The sequence below is a fragment of the Xenopus laevis genome, chromosome 6S (genome assembly GCF_017654675.1).
Source record: "Xenopus laevis strain J_2021 chromosome 6S, Xenopus_laevis_v10.1, whole genome shotgun sequence".
In the NCBI taxonomy this organism is placed as follows: domain Eukaryota; kingdom Metazoa; phylum Chordata; class Amphibia; order Anura; family Pipidae; genus Xenopus; species Xenopus laevis.
Window position 1 is genome coordinate 23,695,299 of NC_054382.1, and position 17,746 is coordinate 23,713,044.

Here is a 17,746-nt window from a genome sequence, read left to right on the forward strand (position 1 = left end):
AAACCAGCTTCATACCACAAGCAAAACGAAGGATAAATTGGCAAGACAATTAGGTTTACTGTGACTCAATGATGCAATTAATAGATCCCTGAAAAGGAAAATAAGCAGAGATAATCAGTACATGTGGCCTAGAAGCAGAGCTATGAATAGGAGCTGGCCAGCAAAACAGGAACAAAATGCAAGACAAAACAATGACTGGGCAAAATCATCTCCGAAAGATTGTGGGGCAGATTTACTAATGGACGAAGTGGCAAATGCTGGCAAAAATTCGCCATTGTTACTGCCTGAAGGGACATCGCTGATTTATTAATGGGCGCAGGTGCCAATTCGTTAGCGAAAGAGATTGGCGCTATCGCTCATTCGCGCTCTGGCAAATGGACGTTACTCGGCAAATTCACTAAAATGCGGATTTTACTGAACGTTACCTTTTTCACCAGACTTGTCTTCGCCAACACAGACTAGTTGTAGTGCACTGGAGGTAGTGTCGGACTGGGCCGGCGGGACACCGGGAAAATACCCAGTGGGCCCCAGCCCTCATGGGCCCCCTCCGGCCCAGAACTGCTTTCGCAGCCCCTGGTGTGCTATAAAGGAATAAACATGTGCACATGCACGAGCAGCGCGATGTGTCTGCGAATTCGGGAGCATAGTGATTTGTCTGCGTAACGTGTCCACCAACAGCGCGCGGCAGGCCAGGGAGTTGGAGCTCGGGAGGGGGCCCCCTGGAACTGCCAGGAGGGCCTTTCATTTGCAGCCCCGGTGGGCCCCCAAGGCTCCAGTCCGACCCTGACTCGAGGTCATAGATCTTCATCAATCTTCTGTTACTTACATCATATTTTGTGAGTGGAAAAAGCATCAAAGTTTAAAAAACGCCGGTGTCTTTTCCTTTTTTCAGAGTGATAGCCTGCAAAAGTCCTTAAAAATTCTTTTGGGTAACCGGTTTCCCCCACACATTTTCTAACATATAGAACATAAACTATACAGTGGGCTCATGTGTAGGGCATTATAACAACTATATTTTCTTTATTAAGATTCCCTGGACATGTGTAATTAACAGTGGAAATGTAATATATTTGCTGCAACATATAACATAAAGACGTCCATTCAACTTTAAATTTCCCACCGTATGCAAATGAACCTGAGCGCAAGACCTCTAGCAAATTTGCACCAAGCAGAAAAGTCACCAGCGTTCGGCCCCCCACGACGAAACTCCGCATTTTAGTGAATTAGCATTTTCGAAGCTAATTTTCGTCCTGTCGAAGTGTAGCGATGGGTGCGAATCGGTTGCTGGTGACTTTTCGCCAGTTAGTGAATCTGCCCCTGTGTCTCTGTTTAAAGATCAGTAGACGCAATCTGTGATTACCATGGGGGATAATATAGAAGGAAGTCTAATATTTTAGTATAAATGCAAGGGGATTTATAGGTAGTTTCTGGAATAGGAGAATCCAAACTACTAAAATGGAAGGGTCTCTATTTGTTTTACTAGTGTACTGTGAATAAATTCCCAAGCATTTCAACAAATCTCTTTGGAGTTGCACTTTTATTGATGTCTCATGGTGGGTCAGCTCATTTAATATTTCTAGTTTGCATTGATTCACTTGGATCTACATATTTCTGTGTATAAATACCCCCATGCCACCTCCATATCTGCAGTTCGGTAAGTGGACAGAAAACTGCCAACACAGCTCTGTTTCCTCTGGTCTTGCTGGACTGGGACAGAGCGGTCTTTCTAATTAAAACATTTTATTAAAAAATACAGGTATGGGACCTGTTATACAGACTGTTATTCCTGGTGTTTTTTTTACAGAAATATCTGTATTTTGGCTATCCATGCTTTAAGTCAGCTAAACAATCATTGAAACATGAAATAAACCCAATAAGATTGTTTTGCCTCTGAAAAGGATTATGTTTTAGTTTGGATCAAGTACAAGGTAATGTTTTATTATTACAGAGAAAAAAGGAACTTTTTTTAAAAAAAAAAAGTGAATTATTTGTTTTAAATATGAGAGATGTCGCTGCCATAATTTGGAGCTTTCTGGATGATGGGTTTCCACATTACAGATCCAATACCTGTACTGCTGAAGCCTATGGAAACATCATACCACAACGTGCCTAGCATGTACATAAACATGTCAGGTAAGTAATACTGGCAGTGGACCAGGGAAATAGCGTGGGTGCATTTATAAATGGAAAAAAGTTGGCGTCTAAACTCACCCAGTAATACTGACACCTTCCTATGAATTTTAAATGAAGGCGTTAGTATCGCTTTAGGTTAAAATGACTTGTGATAATGGTTCTTAGTAACACCAGCCCAAAATTATGACCTGTAAAAAAATGTAGTTTAAAAATATCTAATAAAAACAGCTGGCTGTATTTTGTAATATTGTTTAATGAGATAATTCAGGACACAAATAAAAATGCAATATGGTGTAAATGTACTGAGGCAGATGTAACGCAGGGCATTGCAACTCTCTTTTTTTTCTAATGTGTAACAAGATTGCCCTAGAGTGTGAAGGAGCAGCTGTACATAATGTTCTTAGTCCTGCAAAAACGAGAATTAGAAAATTATGCAATATCTCGGGAACACATGTTTTTCTTCAGGCTTAGTACAAAAACTATTGTTCCAGCCACTGCCAAGAAAAAAACAGTCAGAATACTAAAACTTAGATGGTGTTACTGTTTTTTGATGTGAGGCATTTCAGACATGAATATTTCCCCAGTAGGCCAAATTTTGATAGGAAATGATGCAAAACAGTGTTGAAACAGTCTCTGAGGCCAAGCAATGTCATCAGGTCACAGAAGATAAATATGAATTTATCCATGGATGGGAGAGAGAGAGTGAAGTTAAGGAGGTGATAGATGATATATAGATAGACAGAGAGAAATATGGATAGATGATAGAAAGAAGAAAGAAAGAAAGAAAGATAGATAGATAGATAGATAGATAGATAGATAGATAGATAGATAGATAGATAGATAGATAGATAGATAATAGATAGATAATAGATAGATAGATAGATAGATAGATAGATAGATAGATAGATAGATAGATAGATAGATAGATAGATAAATAGATAGACAGACAGACAGACAGACAGACAGATAGAGGATAGATAGATAGATAGATAGATAGATAGATAGATAGATAGATAGATAGATAATAGATAGATAGATAGATAGATAGATAGATAGATGATAGATAGATAGATAGATAGATAGATAGATAGATAGATAGATAGATAGATAGATAGATAGATAGACAGACAGATAGATGATAGATAGATGATAGATAGATAGAGAGAGAGAGAGAGATGATAGATCGATAGATAGATAGATAGATAGATAGATAGATAGATAGATAGATAGATAGATAGATAGATGGATAGATAGATAGATAGATAGATAATAGAAATATGGATAGATGATAGAAAGATAGATAGATAGATAGATAGATAGATAGATAGATAGATGATAGAAAGATAGATAGATAGATGCCATGAAACAATGTGTGTGAGTGCAATGATCCCTATATAAAAGATTTAAAGGGTAACAATCATAGATGGACTTACAGACAGCATAATAAATAAAAAAATGTGGCCATTGTGGGACATGGTCTGGCCACCAATTTTGTCAGACAAAGCTAAAATCCTGATCTTTCTACACCCCCTGAGGGTCTTTATGCAAAGCAGCATGCAAAAAAATATCATCCAAGGCTGTGGCCCAGCTGGAGAAATTTGTCCGAGAAGTGAACCAAAATGGTTCTGGATTGGGCCAAGCCACATATAATTCAAGTACAAGTGAGACAGGCCTTGCAGAAAATGCACCACAGTCCCTGCCAGCTTCTTCACCACCAACAGAACCTACTGTACAAGACTTTATAACTGAAATCAGGTCAATAAATGACTCTTGTATTGCTCCGAGCAATGCAAGAACAGATGAAATGAAGCTAATGACTTAGAGAATAGACTATGGTGCAGCAATATGCACTTTGTTGAATTCCCTGAGCTGTCAGAAGGAAATAACCCTGAAAATTAGACTCTTTGGTCCCCACCAGGTGTTCCACCTAGACCCCTGATTGCCAAGCTTTTTAATGCCGTGGACAAACATAAAATACTGGCCCTGGCAAGGACAAAACCCCCCTATGGTTCCAATCAGCTTTAATTTTCATCTACACAGACAATTCTGTGGAAGTTCAGCGACAGCTGGTGGGTACAAGCAGATGGGAAATAAATACTTCTTCAAAAAGCTAAAGCAGTTCAATACCTAGCTGCATGCCGGGGGCTGGTCATGGCTACGGTGATTCCTTTCAAGGCATCTAAACTTAGGGGCCTAATCATCATGCTATGTATAAAAACAGGGACCAAATATATCACACATCACCAGGCATCGCTGCTTAGCAAATGGCATACTTATAAAGCTGTTTATGCATTTTCAGCGATCACTTACCTCTATGTATAAATCTTGCATAAAAGTAATCAGCCCCTTCAAATAAAAGTATGGTTTTAACCATCACACTTTTTCATGTGTTTTTTTTCCAAATGAACTTCCACTGGAATTTACTTGTCCCTTGATTTTTTTCCATTGACTTTAACAGAGGATGATATGGAATGTGAGGGAACTCAACTACCCCATCAAACCTAGATTTGTCTTGGATTTTTAAAAAATCGACTTTATATAACTTTATAATCTCTATTACATTTTTTCAAGAAACCCTTTTAAATGACTCCCCAAGAAACCCTTTTAAATGAAGTTTTGGCCTTGAGAAGCCATGAGCTGGCTGCACCCACCATGTTACCTCATAACATTCATTTGGTATATCCATTATTATCCCAGGAGCAGATATTTTTTACACTTTTATTTTTACTCATGTTAGGGACTTCTTCACCCCCCCCCCCCCAGTTTGACACAGAGGTCATCTATATACTCTCAAATTTAATAGCACAATATCCCCACAACCTGATTGTAGTATCAGGTGACTTCAACAAAGTTCTATCCCCAACTCTGGATAGTCTCTGCAGACAAACAGCTTCTATGGATAGTGGATACTACCCAGCTCTCTATATTAATAACCTCCTTAGCCTTGATTGACCCTGGGAGAGCAGCAAACCTAGGGGCAGCATACCACCAGCTGCTTCATGGGGAGATGAGCGTCCCCATTTCACCGGCGCTTATGCGCGCATGAGCTTCCAGACCGGGGAGGGGGTAGTGCGGGTGGAAATCAGGCCCTGTAAATACATCAATAGCCCCCTACGGTACAAAGGTTAAATACCTACCAAGAGGCATATTTGACCATGTTCCCCTTCAACTACCAATAACACTCCCCCACAAAACCAAAAATACTCACCTATCAGTCAATCCAGTCTGGTAACATGTAAAACAAATACAAATACAATAACGAAGGAAGCAATAGAAGCGTTTTGAAACATTAACCATGACACAGACACCCAGTGTCAGACTGGCCCACCGGGATACCAAGAAAACTCCCAGAGGGCCCAAGTGTCAGTGGGTCTCTCTTGCTTCTAAACATTTGGCCTATTTCATGGTCATGCCTTTTTTCATTATGGGAAAAAATGCTTAATAATGGAAGATTATAGTAAGTAGATATATAATGAATAGGAGAATAAAGAGACTGAGTAAGGAGAGGAGGAATAATTGCATATAATAATTATTGCATATTAATAATAGCTTGGAAAGTGGGCCTATGGTCTAAGTTTTCTCGTGGTCCTCTGGCATCCCAGCCTGACACTGCAGACACCATTCACTCCTTTCTGAATTCTTTAAAAACTTTAGCAATGCTATTATTGTAAAACTCTAAATTGAGGCCACAAATCACTGAGAAGCCTATTTGGTACAAGACCAGATTCCAAAAACAAGATAACCCCCAAGCAGTTGAGTCAATCCCACCTTCTGCTCCAAGTCATGTGCATTAAGGTGTTTATAGGTGCATTTGAATTTCTAATTTTTCACAAATCAATTTTTTTTTCTCTAAAAACTATTTTTTTTTAAACATTTCTTATAAAGTGTAAAAACCACTAAATACAAAACTTAGGCAAGTAAAAACAGTTGAGGTCCCATGGAAGTCAATGGGAGTGGCGCTGCTCCTATTGGACCTTTCTTTTTAGCAAAGGGGCGTGACCCCGAAACGTTGCAGTCCGCACAAAATAAACGAGCAGGTAACACTGCAATTTGAATGCCTGTGTGCCGATCCTCTTCTGTTCTATTCCAGTCATCTGAAGGAAAGACTTATAGCAGAAGTAGTATTTGATGCTGATAATACATAACAATACTACATATGCTTCACTGAGTTTTGGAATACAATGTTTTATAATTTGTGTATGATGACTTTTCCGACGCCCGTCCAAATTTTTTGGACGCCGGCAAATTTTCGTGGCAGTTTCGCGAATTTATTTGCCAGCGGAGAAATGCGGAAATTCACCGCAAATTTGTGCCTGCCGAATTTATTCGCCCATCACTACACACAGCATTTGTGTCTTGATTGAATGCTTGTTTCTTTTCTATACACTCTCATTACCTTGACCTACTCATTTGACTGCGGTTTCAGAAGGATTCCATACATTTCCCCAGTATGTGGTGAAAGCCCGAGAGGGACTTATTTTGCCATTGTACTGTATGAGCACCTGATAAAAGCTTTCTCTTCTAGCTCTTTTTGAAGCAATGGTTTTTTATACTGGAAGCACCACCTTTACAGGTTTTGGGGGAGTTAGCAGGAAGCCTTTGAACAGGTTTTCAGGAGAAGAAGTAGACTGTTAGCAGGGTAGCAGCTCTTTACAGTATAGTTTTTTTAAATAGCAGAGAGATTAATAGTTGGCAGCATCTGAAGACAGACAAGCTGCTGTCACACAAAGAGATTTAAGCTGCATGCCAGGTACACGGAAACATTTTTAGCTCTATGCCAGGTACATTAGAGAAATTGCCAGACAGGAAACCTCTTAATCTTATAAGCAAGAATAGTGTTTCTAAAGTCATTTGAAATACAGGTATGGGATCCGTTATCCAAAAAGCTCCAAATTACGGAAAGGCCATCTCCCATAGACTCCATTTCATCCAAATTATTCAAATTTTTAAAAATGATTTCCTTTTTCTCTGTAATAATAAAACTGTACATTGCACTTTATCCAAGCTAAGATATAATTAATCCTTATTTTAAGCAAAAACAGCCAATTGGGTTTATTTAATGTTTACATGATTTTACATGAAATATCCATTATCCGGAAATCCCCTGGTCCCGAGCATTCTGGATAACAGGTCGTATACCTGTACAGTATATAAATACTGACCATGGTGTTACAAAATGCTAACCTCCATGCTGTATAGTTTAGGCATACCTCCCAACATTTTGGAAATAAAAAGAGGGACAAAAAAGTTGCGAAGATTTGTTTGACCACTCCCATTTTTGTGGCCACACCCCCTAATTACCATGTTCATTTTACAAAGTTTGGCAGTTAAGTTAGAAACGTTGTTTCTTTTTCTGGCTATTCAGTGCAGAGAAAAACAGGACTTTCCAGTACAAACGAGGGTCTGCGGGTTGAGCTGTCAAAAGAGGGACTGTCCCTCTAAAAACTGGACAGTTAGAGGTATGGTTTAGGTGTTTCTTAATAAAAGAATTTATTTTCACAGAGTTTGTCTTCGAAAAGGAATAGGTTGTTAACTGAGAGTATAGAGGCATGCATAAAATCATGCATGGAGAGTGAATACAAATGATCTATTATTCAGAATGCTCGGGACCCGGGGTTTTCCAGTTAAGGAAGCTTTCTGTAATTTGGATCTCCATACCTAAAGGCTGCTAAAAAATTATTTAATACTAAATAAATCCAATATGACCGTTTTTCCTTCAATAAGGATTTACTTTAGTTTATAGTTGGGATCACAGTGAAAAAATAAATAATTTTTAAAAATTAGTATTAATTGATTATAATGGGAGACAGCCTTTCCATAATTTTGAGCTTTCTGTTTAATTTCCAGATAATGGATCCTATACTTAGTCAGTTCTTTGTGTAATATATTAACCTTTAAAGCTGTACCAACAAATAAATGATACCATCTTGTAGATTAGATACTTATCAGAATCACTTATTTACGGAAATAAGAATAGGAAACTATTAAGATGTGCAAAGTAACAGGATTATATACTGGAGAGAGATTAAATAGCATGGAGAACCCAAACCTTTGGTATCAATTTATTTTTATTAGTTTGTAACTACAACCAAACTATGGGGCAAATTTACTAAAGGTTGAAGTGACTAACGCTGACACTCATTCACACTCAATCGCCAGGCAAAGTTGCGCTCTGCAGAAGGGACGTAACTGCGCAAATTCACTAAGATGCAGATTTTATTGAACGTAACCTCTTGCACCAGACTTGCCTTCATCATCTCAGACCAGGTGAAGTGCAATAGAGTAGTTAGGACTTCCTCAAAATTTAGTTGAAAATTTCCCAAAAAACGCTGTCGTCTTTTACTTTTTTCAGGGAGAAAGAGAGTAAAATATTTTTGGGGGTAACCAACTTCCCCCCTACATTTCCTAACATATGGCACATAAACTATACACTGGGCTCATGTGTAGGGAATTATAACAACTCTTTTTTATTAAGGTTTCCTGGGCTTGTGTAGTGTAATGTATTTGCTGCAACATATACGTCCATTCAACTTTAAATTCCCGCCGTATGCAAATTAGCCAACGCTAGTGCAACTTCGCTCTGCTTGCCAAATTAACACTTCGCCAGTGTTCCCTGCCCTGGACGCAACTACGCATGTTAGTGAATTAGCGTTGTATGAGCGAATTTTTGCCTGGCAAAGTGTTGCTCTGCCTGCGAAACTGTCGCTGGCGAATTTATTTTATTTTTTCTCCACAATGCAGTGTTTATTCCCAGAATTCTGCCATCATAGCAGACACAATCAGGTGATTTTCTTGCTTCAATAGCATTCAATTCAGCAAAATGGAACTGTGTATGCACTTCATCACAAATCAGGTGCAGTTGTGCCAATTTGTCCCTGGCATCATTTCCGTTGTCCGTGTACAAGTGAGATCTGCGATTGATTCTTTAGGCAAAATTCTGCTGCTCCTATTGACATGGTGCAAAGGGAAGCCTGGAGCTGGCATCTAGTCAGAATGTGGCGGTAGCTCCACAGCTCCCCTGAAAAAAATATAACTGCATTTTGCACAAATTCTGCATGTAGAGGGACAGGATTTCTGGTGATTTTAATAGAGTGAGCTCTAAAAAGTCTTCCAGGTAAAAGGAGCCCTCCTATGAAATATACTGGATCATTCATTTGACACCGAACTTCTGAATGAAGACAGAATGAAGAGAAACAGATGCTGAGAGAGGGATAGTGAAGATGAACTTGACCATTTCAGAAATTGTACAAAATATTTAATTGATTGTATTTAGAAAGTTTCTTATTTCAGTATGCTGAAGCTAATATCAAATTTTCATTTTTGCAATAGTTCCCCTTTAAGATTATTATTCTACAATATGAAATTGGCTTCAGTTATTTCGCTTTTTCAGTGGTAAAGATCAAGCAGAGAACATAATCTGTCATACATTGGGTTAAAGAAATATCCATGCCCTCGGCACAAGGTTTCTGTAGGTTTTTAAGTCATTGCCATGGCTTAAGTAAACACAATTAAGCGTTCATTCTTGTATATAAACTTTGATCTAATGCATGAAATAATCTGATACTGCTCTATTCAGCCCAATGCTTTGTGCAGACTGCTTTATTGCACTGCATTCACCTGAGAAGCAATTGTCCCACCTAACGAGTCAGAACACACACGTATACGGGATCCAAAATTCCTTTCTCTGATCTCCAAAATAATCATTACACAGTCGGATATTGAGGGAATGACAAGTGGAGACTGCAAAAAAGTTTTTGTTAAAAATGTCTGTGTCTGTTATAGGAAAAAGAGATAAAAACAAAGAGGTGTTAAGCAAAGTGCTTAGTTTAGCCCACCTTCTAGACAATCCTTATTATTAATGGGCAGATTACTAAAAATCACTTTGGTAATCGCACAATGCATCAAAAATACATTTAGGGTAGGACTCCACGAGCGATTTTGTCGCCATCCGACGCGCTGGGACAAAACGCATGCAACAAAAATAAAGGTAAGAGATAGAATTGTCGCATGGTGTCGCAGCGTTGATCCGATTCGATCCGACTGTCGGATGCATCAGCCAAAATGAGGTTGGCTTATTACAGGCCAATCTCATTTTCTGCTTGATAATTTGCGACGATCCCTAAACTTAGCTTCTTAGCTGCTCAGAGCCCACAGGGCTTGTGAGTTTTCTTTTCTTACTTTTCCAAGCGTAAGGGAGCGAATTACAGCTAGATTCTATATCTTTCGCTAGCGAAGTTACACCTGCACCCATTAGTAAATCGGCAAAGTAACGAAATGACTTCACGCTGACGAATTTTCGCTAATGTTAGTCACTTTGCCCTTTAGTAAATCTGCCCCTATGTGCAGCTTGCAAAGTGCAATATAAAATTCAATCAGAATTTTTTTTTGCCCACAATGGAGAATTGTTATGTAATTTGCAGAGGATGCTTCAAAATTGATGCTGTGGTGATCACGCTTCAACAGAAATGCAATCAAACATTTTCTAAGCTCGTCTGGTGTTATATCCGATGTTCGGTGTGAGAATAATGTGTTTGTCACATGCTTTTGTTGCAACTCGCTACAGAGATTGACACAGGCCACTGTGGGAATCCTGGAGCTATCGTCTAGTTCAATGGTGGTGGTGGTAGCTCCTGGGTTCCTCGGCCTCAGTGGGTGCATCTGCATAAAAGTTGGAACAGGAGGCAGAAGGAAGGCAGGGAAGTCAAGAACCTTCAACTGACTGTGAGTGTGTTTGCTGTAAATGACCCCTCTTGTATCTAGGAATGCATGGAATCCTGGATTCGGTTCTGGATTCAGACGAATCTGAGCTTTTTTTTTTTGCAGATTTCAGACGAATCCAAGAGCCTGGCCGACCCTATACAACAGTAAAAAAATTGTCAGTTTGTGCACACACTCATGAATATTTTACTTCAGCAGGCCAGTAATTTCCAGCTCCATAGAGGATTCAGATTTCACCAAATCCATTCCCCAGGATTCGGCAGAACCCCCATAAGCCAGGTTTGGTCAAAAGTAGCTAATGCTACACTTTGTAGTGGCTTTCCTGGATTCATAAACACACACATGTAAATAAACCAAGATTAATGGTTTGATGCATCCAAGTTAGAAACTCTCCTAACACTAACAATTGTACTGTAGCTGTGGTATTTCAGCAAAGTTATGAGAGAAGAGATTCACATTTGAAGTCAAATATTATAATTCATTCAAGAATTGGCTGACCATTTTATTTATTTTGTATATTTCATAAAAGTTCTGTTCTTACTCGACAAGGTTTGTGTGCTTTGGCCATACACTGACCAAGAACTTTTAAATCTTAGGTCAAAACTACAAGGATTTTATTTGTACAGAAAAAATAGCTTCTCTAGTACATTGTCTGCCTTTGCCGTAGCATGGCTTCCTAAGACTGATATTTATATTACTGCACTAGCAAAGTATGCTATAAGCATAAGGACAAATTGTGTGCTATTGTCAAAATTGTATTTTATTAGCAATGCAATGATTTCCATGGAATTCAATAGTATCTGCAAATCAGCTTTATCACATATACTAAGGCAATATTTGCATTACATTAAAAATGTTTGTAGGTATTTCAGCTAAACTCGAATTGTCTGAATGCAAACTAGCATGGGAGTGATTGCACATGTGGGAGCTCTAAAATGGATATATTGGAGAGTCCATATTAATGCATTTAATTAAGTTACTTTCATCTAAAGTTGCTCCTGCACTTACACATGGTTGTCAATGCATCCATCCTGCCCATTGCTGCTGATGATAAACTATTGAGCTAACACCACCCTGGCAGTAGCTCCAAAGTTCCCACAGCACCAATAGGAACCCCAAATTTGCACCTAGTTAATCAGATACAAATACTGTCTTGAATGCATGTTTTATAAGAGATGCATCTGAATATGCTTTGATGAAACTTGCATTTGATTTGTACAGGTATGGGATCCGTTATCCGGAAACCCATTTTCCAGAAAGTTACGAGTTACGGAAAGGCCGTCTCCCATAGACTCCATTATAATCAAATAATCCAAAGTTTTAAAAATGATTTCCTTTTTCTCTGTAGTAATAAAACAGTAGCTTGTACTTGATCCCAACTAAGATATAATTAATCCTTATTGGAAGCAAAACCAGCCTATTGGGTTTATTTAATGTTTACATGATTTTCTAGAAGACTTAAGGTGTGAAGATCCAAATTACAGAAAGACCCTTTATCCAGAAAGCCCCAGGTCCCGATAATTCCGGATAATAGGTCCAAAACCTTTATCAAATCTAAAAATTGCACTTTTCACCCTGCACTTGCCTTCATGGACGTACCTTCATGTTTTAGTAAACAAAATGCCAGCACTCTCTTCATTCAGGGCGTGAAGCCAAGGACTAGACTTGAACTTGCCTCTTATGATGATGGTTGTGAAAGAGGTTCTTGAAACATGTACAAATAAACCTCTGGGCTGGGTTCCAACATTAATTACCTAAATGAAGTACAGCCTAGTCTACAGAGGATTAAGCACTTTGAAATCCCAAATAAATCCATATCTTATGACTGGCACTGTAGAAGGCAACACAATCTAATAAGTAGACTGTCATTATTCCAAAAGCGTGGCCCTTCCTTAAAGGGGAACTATCGCGAAAATGAACATTTAATATAAACTTCCTCATACTGAAATAAGAAACTTTGTAAATGCAATCAATTAAATATTTTGTACTGTTTCTGAAATAATAATCGAGTTTATCAATATTCCTCTCTCAGCATCTGTTTCTCTTCATTCTGTCTTCATGTAGGAGTTGGGTGTCAGATAATCATTCACAGTTAGATCCATTATATCATATAGGGGGGTTTCCTTTCCTAGCAGATGAATTAGAGCTCACTCAAATAACTGATTCCAGTACAAACAAAATCTAACAAAATAACTGTCTTTTTGCACAAATCCTGCATGTAGAGAGACATGAAGTCTGGTGATTTTAATAGAGTGAGCTCTAATACATCTTCTAGGCAAAAGGAGCCCTCTATGAGATATATTGGATCTAACTGTCAATGAATATCTGACACCCAACTCCTGCATGAAGACAGAATGAAGAGAAACAGATGCTGAGAGAGGGATAGTGAAGATGAACTTGATTATTTCAGAAACACTACATAATTTTTAATTGTATTTAGAAAACTTCTTATTTTAATATGCTGAAGCTTATATTAAATTTTCATTTTCGAGATAGCTACCCTTTAATGTTTACAGACTCCTTCATGCTCCATATCAGCGAAATGCAGAAATGGACAGGCATCTCATTTTTAATCTGTCCAGATAAATTTACATCAAATCTACACACCAAAGAGAGGATGTTCCGCTGAAGTCTGAGGCTCTTAGAATTCAGTCTTTGTTCTTCTAGTTTAACAGGTTAACGCCATTCTCTTTAATGAATAATACAACCACAATACATATTTATCAGATATCTGTGTCATGTAATGACTTAACATCTATTTCAGATGATAGACATTTCTCATCACTTTATACCTCTTTGCACAATGGAGGCCAAGAAGACTGACACTATTTGCATTTTTGGCACTGGAGATTTTGGATGCTCCCTAGGGTTGAAATTACATCAGTCTGGTCCTTCTGTTATTTATGGAAGTCAGTTGTCTAGCCTAACCCCTAAAGGGGCAGAGGTTTTTAGCCATTCAAGAGCTGCACAGAGAACCTCCATTATTATTTTAGCCATCCACAGGGAGCACTAAGACCTGAATGGTAAAGTGTTAGTGGATGTCAGCAATAACCTCAAAATATTGCTGAATATCTTGCCAGGATGATACCTGAAGCCAAAGTAGTAAAGGGATTTAATACTATATCGGCACAGGTTCTGCAGTCTGGGGCTTTGGATGCAAGCAGGCATCTTATTACAATGTGTAGTTGGTTCATAAGTTATGGCAGCAAGAATATCTTCTTTTTCAGTTTTAGAGTTGTTTATTTGCATTATAATGAGTAATATATTGGTTGACTTTAGGCCAAACACAATAAAGGGCTATATTAGGATCACAGTAAAGCTATGTGGACCATTGTTGAGATTACAGATCTAAACAACTTCCTCGCAATGTTTGCGACCAAATTGCTTTTGCAAACATGCCCAGTGTATGTAATAAAATTAATTTGCTGTTGAATATTACATCGCTCATTATCTCTAAGCAAAGTTTAGCGTCATCATCTGCTCTGAAGCTTCGTTAAACATTTTGTTGCAAAAAATGCGATTGCAAAGCATTTTTTGCAACAAAATGTTTAACGAAGCTTCAGAGCAGATGTTGACGCTAACCTTTGCTTAGAGATAATGAGCGGTCATATTCACAAGCCAATGATTTTACATTGAGAGCAGTGCTACACATTCACAAAAACAACATTTTAAATAATGCTTGCAATTTTTGCAGTTTTTAACCTATCCTACAGATCTGACTAGAACAGAATTGTATCTTGAAAAAATGCTTGGAAGTGGCAGAGTTTCAGATGGGTATTGTTCAAGGTGGCAGTGTTCTAGTCTATAGTAAGTATAGGTATGGGTATATAGAATTTATGTGAAAGTAGGGAGGGGTGTGTGTATGGATGCTGGGTTTTCATTTGGAGTTTAATGTAGCCAATCACAATGAAACCATAAAAAGTGTAGAGGCTGGCGAATCCTTGGACTGTGATGTCGCTGCCAATAATACATCTCTGAGCTGAAACTACTGCTGTTGCACCAGATAGAAGCAGAAGCCAAAACATCCTGTCAGCAATAGCTACAGATCTCTCTCTCTTGTCAGCAAAGAATGATGGGTAAAAAAAAAGTATTATGGGATATTTCCTGCCCCTTGAGAATTTTCTGGTGAAAAAATACTTTTACGCCACTACATAGGTGGTGGTAAAATGTTGTGAATATTCTTGCGTAAATTTAGCAAATTTCGCTGTTTAGTAAACCAGGCGTTGATGTGTACGTAGCGTTATTTTCAGCGAATGCGATTAACTGGTGAAAACATATTTTTGCGCAAGAAAATTTGCAAATTTATATTTACCGCAGGTTAGTAAACTGGCGAAAACATATTTGGCGACAAATTTGTCTATGTTTTGTGCGAATATTTTTATTTTGCTTTAGTAAACAGACCCCTATATTGTTTTCTTGCCGATTAAAACGAATAACACCTATGAATTTTTAAATTGCCATGCTTGGTTGTCTAACTCATACGTTGCCTTGGGTATTCTTGGATTTTTCTTTTATGTGTTGCTGGGTATCACCTCCCTGCCCTCAGTAAGCAATGCAGTCAACTGGAGAGAGTTCCGTTTTGTCCAAGTAAATGAGCAAGATGATGAAACAAGGCTACAACACCTACAGAAAATACTGTATATCTTCCATAGCTTCATATGTTTCTCATTTACTGGATATACAATATGATTAATATCTGATTGTAATACAAGTAATACAGCTACTAATAAGGTTAGCTATAGTATAGCAAGGATTGGTAGCAAATGCAAAAAAACATACTGAATACAGAAGGTCAACCAATAAGTGGCTTAAAATAATATAAGTCCATCTAATTAATGAAAAGGCACAAATAACCTTTAACATAACTTGCTATGAATATAGAGGTGTCTTTAAAAATGCATGAACTACCGACAGAGAGCAGTCATAACATGGGGTTGCCCATATCTACACAATAAACCCTACTCAAATATGTTTTTAACTACTTCTACAATATGTGGAAGATGTAAACATAAATATGTTACACTGCAAGGTTGTATGAATTACAAACACCTGGTTGTTATGAGTTACTAGAACTTGATCACATTAAAGATATATTACAAGGCAGAAATAGTAAAGCTCTGCGAGGCTACCTTTTTATAGTTATTGCTAACTGGATTTCTCTTGTGTATTTGCAGTCGAAGCTTGGATACCTTACCTTGGTTCTGTGCGCGCCCCACACCCTTGTGTATGGAGGAGACAGGTTTATCTATGGACCATTTTACAAATGGTATCTCCCCCCCAGCATTTGTCATTGCCCTCATTATTCCATGTACAGTGCTTGCTCTGAAGTTAATCATTATCCTTCCATGCGTGGATAAGAGAATTACAAAGATACATCAAGGATGGGAAAGGAATCCCAAGAGCTGAATCCACAAGAACAAAAAAGCAATACCAAAGTTGTCGCTAAATAAGTCAGAGATAGTGTTTAAATACTGTACAAAGTAAACCAATAACTCACAATATTTACTCAGCAGACTGGAATCTGTGTGAGTTTTAGCAAGCAAAAATATTCTGTTTTATTAAGACAGCACCCAAGTGAAATAGAATAATCTTTTTCCCATACGCCAAATAAATGATGCATCGCCCCTGCTAGACAGAGACAGCTACTACGCATACAAGAAGATTGTTTTGTAGCTGCTGCTGTAAGTGACTCCATGGCTTATATCATTCCTGCTTTATAGTCAAATAAAATAAACACCAGTTAAGAAATGGTATTAACACCCAGCAGAAAATACAAGAATTTACCTGTACGTGGGAGCTGTAAGTAGTGATATAAAAATACCCCCTTTACTTGTAGTTCTGTGCCAAACTGAATTATAGTTTTAACAGCATCTATACTGAAATGTGAGTCCTCAGACAGATAATTGGATGTTATTACTATGTAATACGGATGAGGAAATGCAGAATGAACAGAACACTAAAAGGCCTAAAGAATGTAAAACTATTCCTATTGTGTTATGCTTTGTGTGAGGTAATACATATAAGCAGTCATTTACAAACACAACGATGCCCTAAATGGACTCAATAGAAAGCACATATTGATGTAATTCATTGAGGTACTTGCTTCCAAACACGCTCCTGGACTTTCATATGGTTGCCATTGTGTCCATCCTGTTTTGTGTCTCCTTTTGACACATTGGGGTATATTTATCAAAGAGTGAAGTTAATAGTGAAGTTCCGCCACTAGAGTGAAATTCCGTCACTCCCCATTCATTTCTATGGGATTTTTAAAGGCGTATTTATCAAAGGGTGAACTTTCACTTTCACCCATTGATAAATACGCCTTTCAAAATCCCATAGAAATTAATTGAGAGCTGCGGAATTTCACTCTGGTGGCGGAACTTCACTCTTTGATAAATTTACCCCATTGTGCACAATTGCAGAAGACAAAACTTGGAGAAAACACAAGCGGTAAATGCTACTTTATAGGTAATAACGTGACCATTTCCTCATGAAATTGCAAACTGCCATTGCAATTACAAATCTTTGGGGTTTTTTTTTGTTTGCTGAACTCCTTACCTGCTATCCAATTTTGTTTTACGTACACTCATTATTAAACCAAATCAAAGTTTTGGGGTGACACAACCAACCCTTCCAAGGAAGGCTCGATGCGCAGGTGGTCACAATAAATGGGGTAAGCTGAGCATAATCATGTGTGCCCAGCTCCATGTTATCTTCTACACACCTTATCTGTTATGCCATGCTCCTTGGAAGCGCGTCAGACTAGTCACTTGTGTCAAAACTGTCACACGTCAACATTATTCGGACGCCCGTTGACTTTAATGCTTCTTTCAAAATTGATGCGATCGTCAAAATTGATGTGAAGTGCTGCGGGGTGGCAAAATTGACAAAATTC

General features: G+C 38.2%; 1 pseudogene; it reads left to right on the forward strand.

Annotated features, from left to right (window-relative positions):
* Positions 1-13,654: 13,654 nt before the first annotated feature.
* Positions 13,655-16,257, forward strand: LOC108719671 (annotated as a pseudogene).
* Positions 16,258-17,746: the final 1,489 nt, after the last annotated feature.